This window comes from Alligator sinensis, unplaced genomic scaffold (assembly GCF_000455745.1).
Source record: "Alligator sinensis unplaced genomic scaffold, ASM45574v1 scaffold109_1, whole genome shotgun sequence".
In the NCBI taxonomy this organism is placed as follows: domain Eukaryota; kingdom Metazoa; phylum Chordata; order Crocodylia; family Alligatoridae; genus Alligator; species Alligator sinensis.
Genome location: NW_005841852.1, coordinates 1,756,371 through 1,765,372, shown reverse-complemented (window position 1 = coordinate 1,765,372; position 9,002 = coordinate 1,756,371). Strand labels below are relative to the sequence as shown.

Below are 9,002 nucleotides of genomic sequence, written 5' to 3'. Positions count from 1 at the left end.
CCCCCCCCCCCCCCCCCCCCGTGGGATGCTCTATCCACCTTAGCATCGCAGCATTCATAAGCCATGCCTGGTACCTTGACATATGTAGAAAAAACATTTAAAGCTGTATCTATGGCCGAATTGCTGATTCTCTGAATCAGCATAGAATCTTCAGATTTTGATCTGACCGAATCCACTTGGGGACAGTGATCCAAATCAACTAATCGAATCACTGTCCCAAATGAGGGCTGAATCCAAATCTGAATAGAATACGACCTGTTTTGCACACCCCTAATAAAAATGGTAAACCTGTCACAGAATTGACCTACACCTCAGATTTACATATCTATCTTTTTTCATGCAGCATCATCCTGCAACAATGTTAACATTTGCTATGTTGCTTATTTTAAAGGGCATGAGGGAAGCCTAGGCTGGGGAGCCACTCTATGGTGTGGGCTGGCCCTTGCACTCTTTACACTTGCAGGCACACAGTTCCCCATTGAAGACTGATTCCTCCTTGCCAGGCTGCCTGTGTGCTGGGATCTTCACAAGGAACTTTAAATGGGAATGTATGCAGCCAAGACTGTGCTGTGTCTGTGCCTTTTAAAGGTCTGGGCATGCGGAGAGCCTGGGATTGGGAAGTGGCTCCCTGTACACCAACCTATTCAAAGGGTACATGTGCAGGTGGAAGCTTCTTCTTGGTGCAAGGTTCCTTAAGTGTTGGCAGATGTATGAAGATCTGAGGAATTTTATCCTAGATTCCCAAAATTGCACATCCTGCCACACTACACTTTGAATGTCTGGCATGGCAGCATGCACAATTTTTGGGATCTGTGATACTATTCCTTAGATCCCATCATGCAATTAAATGAAAGCACTTAGAGTCGCTACCTTTGTTATGCAGTGAGGCCCCTGAAAATGCTCTACAGCCAAAACATAATGAGCATTCATTGCTGCAGAGTACTTTTAAAATGATCCATCTCATGAAAAATTAACCCTCAATAAATCACCTATTAGCTGAAGGCACTCTAAGGCAGAGCACCTTAGGGAACAAAGGTTAATTTCAAGTGATTCTGCCTGCATCCCATGTGCCCTTCTGAAGCTGGGCTAGTGGTTGTGCCAGACAGCACCAGCCCAGTTCTGCCCCCAGGTCTATTACAGACAGAAGAGTCTCTTCCCTGTGCAGCAATGGAGGGGACAGGAGGAAGATGGTAAAAAGGATGGGAGTAGGAGAAGGTACCCCTGCTGGGGTCTTGGGGGGGGGGGGGCAGCCTGGGCCCATGAGGTGAGGGGGGTCTGTTCCCCCTCCCTGCCCCAATATCTGGCCATTACAAAGTTGAGCTGGCAGCTGCATGCTGCTGCTATCAAGAGGCTCGGGCAGGGGGGTGGGGCAAAATGGAACCCCCTGCCTTGCAGGCCCAGCTTCTCCCAAGATGCTAGCTGGGTTAACTGGGGGAACCTGTGAGGCAAGGGGGGCCTCCCTTCTCAGCCCCTCCCCAAACCCCGAGCCTCTTAAAAGCAAAAGCACATAGTTGTTGGCTTGGCTTTGTGGTGGCCAGAGCTGGGGTGGGAAGGTAGGGTGGAATGGAATGGAGCCCCCTTGTCTCACAGGTCTTCCTCAACTACTCAGGCTGGAATATTGGGAGGGGGTGGAAAACAGGTCCTGCAAGCCTAGGGGGCTCCCTTCCCCAAGTCCCCTGCCCAGCTCCACCTGAGCCAGAGTCTCTTGACAGAGGCAGCACACCACTGCTGGCTCAGCTTTGTCATGACAGGGGTGGCAGAACAGAGCCCCCCCTCCCAGCTCTCCCTTAGATCCCAGCAGTGGTAGTTGGGGGAACATGTGGCAGGGGGGCTGAGAAAGGGGGCAGTTCTGTGGCCTCCTGGGAGGCTGCTGGAGCACTGCTGCTTGCTAGTCAGGGCCATTGCAGGCATCCCCAAGCCCCCCCCCACCCAACAGGTGGGATGAGCCCTATTTGGTTTAGTGGTGTTTTAACTCATGGTTGTGTAAAGTGCCATGTTCTTAATGTAACAGTGACAATGACAGTTCTTAATGTCACCAGCCCCAGAATCCTTCAGTACAGACACCAACTGGATCCCCCCAATTAGGCAGCCTATTCCACTCTCATTTTGGGCTGCCTAGCTCCCTGAACACTTCTCCCTCTTGGGCATGGTCCCCATGGGACCTTTGGCCACAAAGACCCTGGCCTCACCTTCAAGGCCAGTCAGAAACCCCAGGCCCTCAGCTCTGGGCATCTCTCACGGTGGGCCCCTGGCCCTTTTGACCTTTCTGGTCCTGGCCCCAGCATTGACTAGTGAAGGGTGTTTGAAGTCAGGCTTCTGAGCCTCTAGCCTACTCCCTAACCTGGGTCTGCCTTCTTGGCCCTACTATGGGGTAACCCACACAGTTGTGGACCTAGGGCTATTAAGGCACCCCAACCTGCTTTTCACCAGGGTGGTAACTAGCCTGTTATTTCCTGGGGCCTCCTGCACCACTGAGAGCCCCACCAGGCCACCCACTCCTGGCAGGGTGCAGTTTTAGGTCATGCCCAGGACCAGGAGCCTCCAAACCTGCCCCTTAAGCTCCTGGCCTTACCTCCACGGGTGTTGCTTACAGCCAGGCAATATTTCTGCCTGACCTGCCAGTAGCGAACTGCTCTGTTTATATAGGCAGCCAGAGATCTAAAATGGCCACCACAATCAAGCACCTGCTGGCTGCTTGGTTCAGCCCTTAAAGTGGGAGGCACCAACAGTTCCCTCCCACAGCCTGGCATAGGCCTAAGAAGCTTCTTCATTGCACAGTATGTTGCTTATAGTAGTAGATGGCTGCAATGTGCAGCAGCATAGATAGGCAGTCCATGGGGTAGCTTATATGAGTCTCTCATTTTTCCCTTTTAAAAATCTAACCACTGAGCCTTTTCTCAGGGACATTCTTGGTTGAGAAGGGTTAGAGTTTGCATCCTTTGTGTCTCAACTGTCCTACTTCTGGGCTAGCCACAGCACTGTTACATGTCTTTACTAACAATATACGATACTCCTATCACTTCTCCCCTCATTGTGAGAGAGCAGCAGACTTCAGACTTCACACTCAGAATATACACCTCCTATCTGGCAAGCACTCTGTGGTGCTTCTGCACTAGCAGGTTGCTCTTGGGCTACTAGCAGTCCACCATAAATGCTAGTTTGTGAAACAAGCTGATGTTGCTCAGTAGTTGTTTGTGAGGACTGGAAGCTGAGCTGGCTGAACCCTCAAAAAATGGAGCCTTCTAATCTGGTAAAATCCTTCTGCTTTAATTGCTTTTGGTGCTCTGCAGTCCAGGCTGTCAGCAATATCAGAGACAGGCCCAAGTATCAAAATACTAGTTCTGTATTTAGTGTGGGGTCAAAACTGAATAGTGGATGGTGGAAATTGGAAAAGAGCATGTTGTGGGTTCCTGAAGTATTTTTTTGCTACTATCAGACTAGGTCCAGACAGCTAAAATTGTACCTATGCTGACTTTATTTCTCATATCTCTAGGCAGGCATCTGTACAGTAGTTCTAGACTGACCGTTGGTGAGACTGAAACCAAGGAGGAAATGATGAAGCCTTACTGGTGCTGTTTATTCACTGTGGTTAGGAATTGCCATCAGTAGACAGTTGATTCACAGAAATGCAATATAATCCTGATGATGAGTCCTCATTGCTGGGGCTGATTAGCTAATGGGAAGTAGATATTTCACCCACTGAGGGAAGCTGAGCGATAGGTTCTTCTCCATCTATTTTCCATTCCAAGAAAAGAGCTACATTTTATATTTTAGGTGGGGGTGGGGGAGATTGGGGTTTGTTTGTTTGGGGGTTTTTTTTTTATATTCTCAATTTGCAAGCCTTTCTATCTAGGCAAAGAAATTAGGGGCTCAGTTTCTTTTCTTAGCACAAGCACAAATCTATTTCCACTCCCAAAATGATAGTTCAGGCTTTTGGGGACCCTTGATAATTCATATCCTGTACTAAGTCATGGTTTAAGCAAACACTATTTGAGAAGAGGGTGGAGGGAAGGCAGGTACTGCAGTTAAGCCTATTGGCCTCTTAGTTCAAAAAAAAAATTGTATTCCTTGTTGGCTAAGTATGGATCACTTTGTAAAGTCTCAGATTATCTGATCAAGCTAGCTTTCAGATGCTACTGAATCAGATTTCATCAAAGGAAGAGTTATAACAACTGCCCTACAGAGTAAAGTATAAAGCCACTTATCTCCAAGTGATTTGTTTTATCAGTCAGTGCCATCATGGAACCTGATTTTATTCTCTGGAAGTGGACTCTGGTTTCAGTGCATGAAAGTATTCACAAATCTGTTTTGTAAAATATGACTCATGTGGGCAATTCAGTAATTGGTCATGTAAGTAGTATAAAATGTACTTATAAATATTAGAGATTGAAATTAAGCCCTTTATAATATTAGGGCAATGGAGGCCGTGTCTTGTACGTTAGACTGTGGAACTAATAATATGTGGTGTACAAAAGCAAAGGATCACAGAAAGGTGAACTAAAGACCTTCTTCCTGGGTTCTCAGCCAGGGGAATGACATGTAAGGCTGCTTGTAGCCATGGAAAAAAAATGACATTTTACTTTAAACTTGGCATGCTCCTGTGCTGAGCCCAGTGCATGACCTAGTTACACCCGGCTTTTCCACTATCTGTAGAGATCGGGCACTTTAGTGGGACTTTTTCGGCACTTTTATCTAATAGCTGTTTGAATCAGCTTTAGCTAAAAGCACCAAAAAGCCCTGCAGAAGCCAGGGCCAAATTACGCTTTTAGTGGGCTCTAGACAAACACACTTGTGGGACTGGTTGAGACCCCACTCTCCACCTTGGTGCTGCTGCCTGCTGGAAGCAGGGCTTGAAGCCACTGCTAGGAAGCAGTCACCATGGTGGCAAGGCTGGCGGAGGGGAGAGGAGGGGATGGGAAGGGCAGGGAGGGAGATGGGGCCATTCACACTGCCACCACAGAGGGAAGGTCTACGGCCCCCTGCAGCTCAGGACCTTAGGTATGTGCCCAGTTTGCCTATGTGTTAATCTGGCCCTGGCTGAAGCTCCTGATCTCTACAGATGCTGCAGAGCTGGGTCAAAGTAACACACTGCTGCTTCTGGTAGAGTGTGTTTTGTTTTGTTCTCCCACATCTGTCAGCACCCTAAGTAGCTGTTCCAACAAGGGCAGCCTAGGATACCCTCAAAACTATTCTAACTGGGGATGGGTCAAACAAGCCTCAGGGCCTTCATACATGGGCCTTTTAGCCTTTAGCTGTTTCATTTCAACCATAGTAAGCATGACCATGCTGTATTAATAGTTAGAACATGTTCTGAGCACTTGCACAGTAAGTGAGTGATGTGGTATAGGACTTCACTGAATCAGACCCAGTCTTGGCACTGGACAAGAGCTGGTTCAAGAGTCTGTTGTAGTCCCAGGGCTGGGACCAACAATCAGCAAGCTGAGCTGCTATTATGGATTGGGAGTTTTGTGTACAGTTCCCCCAGGTGCATTTGACACAGCTCAGATTGACCTGGCTGTCTAGCGGATTGGATCTAAGCTAAGTTTTCCACCCCCACAAAATGGAGAAGAGCAGAAGATACCACAAAATCTACTAAGGATCTATCTCATGTGAGAAGCATTTGGATACTAATGATGGTTCCTAGAGGAATTTTGGTAATAAGTAGCCATTTCTTTACTCAGCAAGACTTTTTTACTTCGGTGTCATGCCTCCATAACTGATTCTTATTCTTTAAATCTTTTTTTAGCCTCCTTTTCATCTCTAAAACTGAAAAAAATATTATGTATACAAGGGCATACCTGAAAACCAAGCGTGATGTCTACAAGGTAACAGATTTTACCTATATTTTGCTTTCATGACTTACAATCTTTTATAAAAGAAAACAATGTAACATCATGGGGTGCTTTTTTAAGGAAGAGATACAAAATTATCTTTGCATTGATCTTGCACTTACTGTGGTTCTTAGAGTCATTGAAAGATCATTAATAATGACTGTATTCTTGAGGTTTACTAATGGACTTGCTCCTTCAGCTTGCTTTCAAGGTAACCTTTTCAGTTTACTACATTTTTTAAGTATTTGAGTACAAACCTAATACAAATTCAGGCTTTCATCCTGCTACATCCAGCTTAGTGCACTTATTATCAGTCTCTTCCAAGGTAAAACTTGCATGTCATAGGAGTGTGATTTGACTAGATGGCAGTCTTCCCTCTTAACTGGTAGGGAATCAGTGTGTAAAAGAAAGACATCTCGGAATCCTGTCAGATGATAGACTAGGGGCAGGCAATTATTTTGGGTGGGGGGCTGCTTACCGAGTTTTGGCAAGCTGTCAAGGGCCACAAGGGTAGCCCTGCCCCTTGACAGGTGCCCCACCCCCTGGTTGCCATCTTGGGATGGAAGTCCCACCCCTAACCTCTGACCTTTGCCACTGGAAGTCCCTCCTCTTGCCCCTAGAAGTACTCCTTTGGGGAAGAGAGTCTGCCATCTTAGGGGGGAAAAACCCAAATTATATACTAAAAATCAAACACCCATAATAATATATTTTAATTTAATTTTTTTTAAATTGTCCTGATTTGCATGTGTTTGCACTTTATATGAGGAAGTGATTGCATACTAGCTCAAAATGCAGTCTTACTCTTGTATAGTACATGGGGTGCGCAGGGGTGTTGGGGTGTATGGGTGGGTGGGTGTGGGGTTTGTGGGGAGATGTGTTTGTGGGGGTGTATGTGTGGGGGGGATTTGTGGGGTGTGTGATTGTGTATGGGGGGGTGTGGCTGTGGGGTTTGCAGGAGGGGTTTGAGGGTATGTGGGGTGTGCATGGGAGTGCCCTGTGCATGCCTCCCTGAGCTGGTCAGCACTCGCCCCCACCTTGCAACAGCCTGGAGCCCAAGCGACCTGCAGAGCCTCCCCACCACCACCAACAGTGCAAAGTCCCAGCATGCCCCGAGCCCGTTCTGCACCACCTTGCTGCAGGAACCAGTGCATGCAGCCACAACCCTGCGCACTCCTCCTTGACTCCAGGCTCACTGGTCAGGGCTCAGCAGCAGCAGCTGCTGCTATTGAGCAGTAACTCCTGCTCAGCATGGGGGAAAGCATTCCCCCTCCCCCCCGCACTGCTGCCAGGCAGGTTTGGGTGCATCTGCCCAGAGCCCGTGCCATGCTAGGCTGCAGTGTGGCTCCTTCGCTGCTGCCTCTGGGCTGCCCAGCATGGCAGCAGTGACCATGTGGAGCAGCAGCAAGGCAGCTCACAAGTGGTAGTGAAGGAGGTGCACCGCAGCCTAGCATAGCACGGGCTCCGGGAAGATGCAGCTAAAACTGCCTGCCAGCGGCAAGGGGGGTGGGGAAGATTTCCTTCATGCCAAGCAGCAGTATCTGCCCAGCTGTTGCTGCAGCTCATCCCCGACGGGCAAGCCCAGAGCTGGCATGGGGCCCAGGCTGAGCAGCAGTGGTGTGGAACAAACTGCTATACAGCATGAGGGAAAGGCATCCCCTTCCCCTTCTGCTATTGGTGCTTCCTGGTGCAACCACTCAGAGCCCGCACAGGGTTGCTTGTGCCTGCTCTGTGCCACCACCACTGCCCCATGGGGCAGCCCAGAGGCAGCAGTGACATGGCGGAGATACAGGACAGCCCCATGTGGGTTCTGAGTGGCTGCACCAGGAAGCGCTGGCAGCGGGAGGGGGACGGGCAAGAATAGGGTCAGGGCTGTGCATGCTGGTCCCTTCCTGTACTGTGAAGCTGGGGTGGGGAGACTGGGAAAGAGCATGTGTGCAGGAGCCAGTGACAGCTGGATGGGAGCACGGGGCCTGCACTGGTGTACCGGGACCAGCACTGGCAGGGCCCAGAGTGGGATGGCAGGAGCATGAGGGATCCCAGCTGGCTGGGGCTGTATGGTGGAAAACTCAGGTGTAACTAGGTCATGCACTGGCTAATTCCAAGGACCCCTGCCAGCCCACACCCCACACTCCTGCCACCCCACTCTGGGCCCCAGGACACCAACGCAGGCCCCGTGCTTCCGTGTGCCCTCTTGCTTCCACTCCTCCCTGCTCCCACTGCAGCTTTTCCTATGTTCCTGTCCACCTGCTGGCCATTCCATGTCGCTCCCGGCTGGACTCAGTAAGAACTGGCCCAGCCCTTTGGACCAGGGCGATCGCCCGTGGTCCTCCCCTGCCTCCCTGTCCCCCTCCCTTCTTACCTGCTCCAGTGCAGGCAGACACGAACACCTGCACAGTCCCAGGCCAGAAGCCTCTGCTAGGCAGATCCGTTCAAACCTAATGGTCCACTGAACTATGTGGTTAAGGTACATCACTTTCTTAAGTAATAGTACATAAGGGAATGATATGTGCCTTTGACCAGGTACTCATTTACAGCTGGGTCAACTGGGGACATAGCTTCTGATATGAGTCCAGAGCAGGAGTTGATTGCATACTTGTAGAGCTACAGAGAGACAGATGAAAATACAAAAACAAATTTGTTCTCTTAATAACTACTCCAAGGCTTTATTTAGCATGTTCAAAGAAGTGGTATTTCAGTCCTATTTTTTAAACTGTGCATTAATAAATGACAGATTAGTACAGCTACTCAAAACTGTAAATGCATGAACTTCCCTTTGGAATTAAACAAGTCACTGAAAATAAAGAGGTGTTAACAGCAGTTGGAATAAAGCTGTCCTCTCTGTTACTCAGTTGTCACTTCTGAAAATTATTAAAGTTATGACAGTGAGGCCCCCTCTACATGTTGCAGGTATCATGCAATTACCTTGAGAACAGCTACATGTGTAAAGTACCTGTCAGCTAGGGACAGAATTTACACACAAACAAGTTTAAGATTAGGGACAGAAGTTACACATAAACTGGCTTAAGTGATCAGAAACTGGTTTAAGCCTGTACAAAACAGAAGTTCAGTGCACATAAACCAGTTTCAAAATGGCCAAAACTGGTTTGCGATAAACTTGGTTGAATGTAGTATCAGACTTAACTCATTGAGCTCAAATCGGTTTATGCAATG

At 48.6% G+C, this 9,002-nt stretch overlaps 1 protein-coding gene across 1 annotated transcript in view; it reads right to left on the bottom strand.

Annotated features, from left to right (window-relative positions):
* The window catches only part of LOC112551534, an 18,707-nt gene extending 10,448 nt beyond the window's left edge, over nucleotides 1-8,259 (bottom strand). The window contains exon 1 of the transcript XR_003095838.1: nucleotides 8,191-8,259. The gene's annotated coding sequence lies outside the window, so the exon portion shown is untranslated. The remainder of the gene's footprint in view (nucleotides 1-8,190) is intronic.
* Nucleotides 8,260-9,002: the final 743 nt, after the last annotated feature.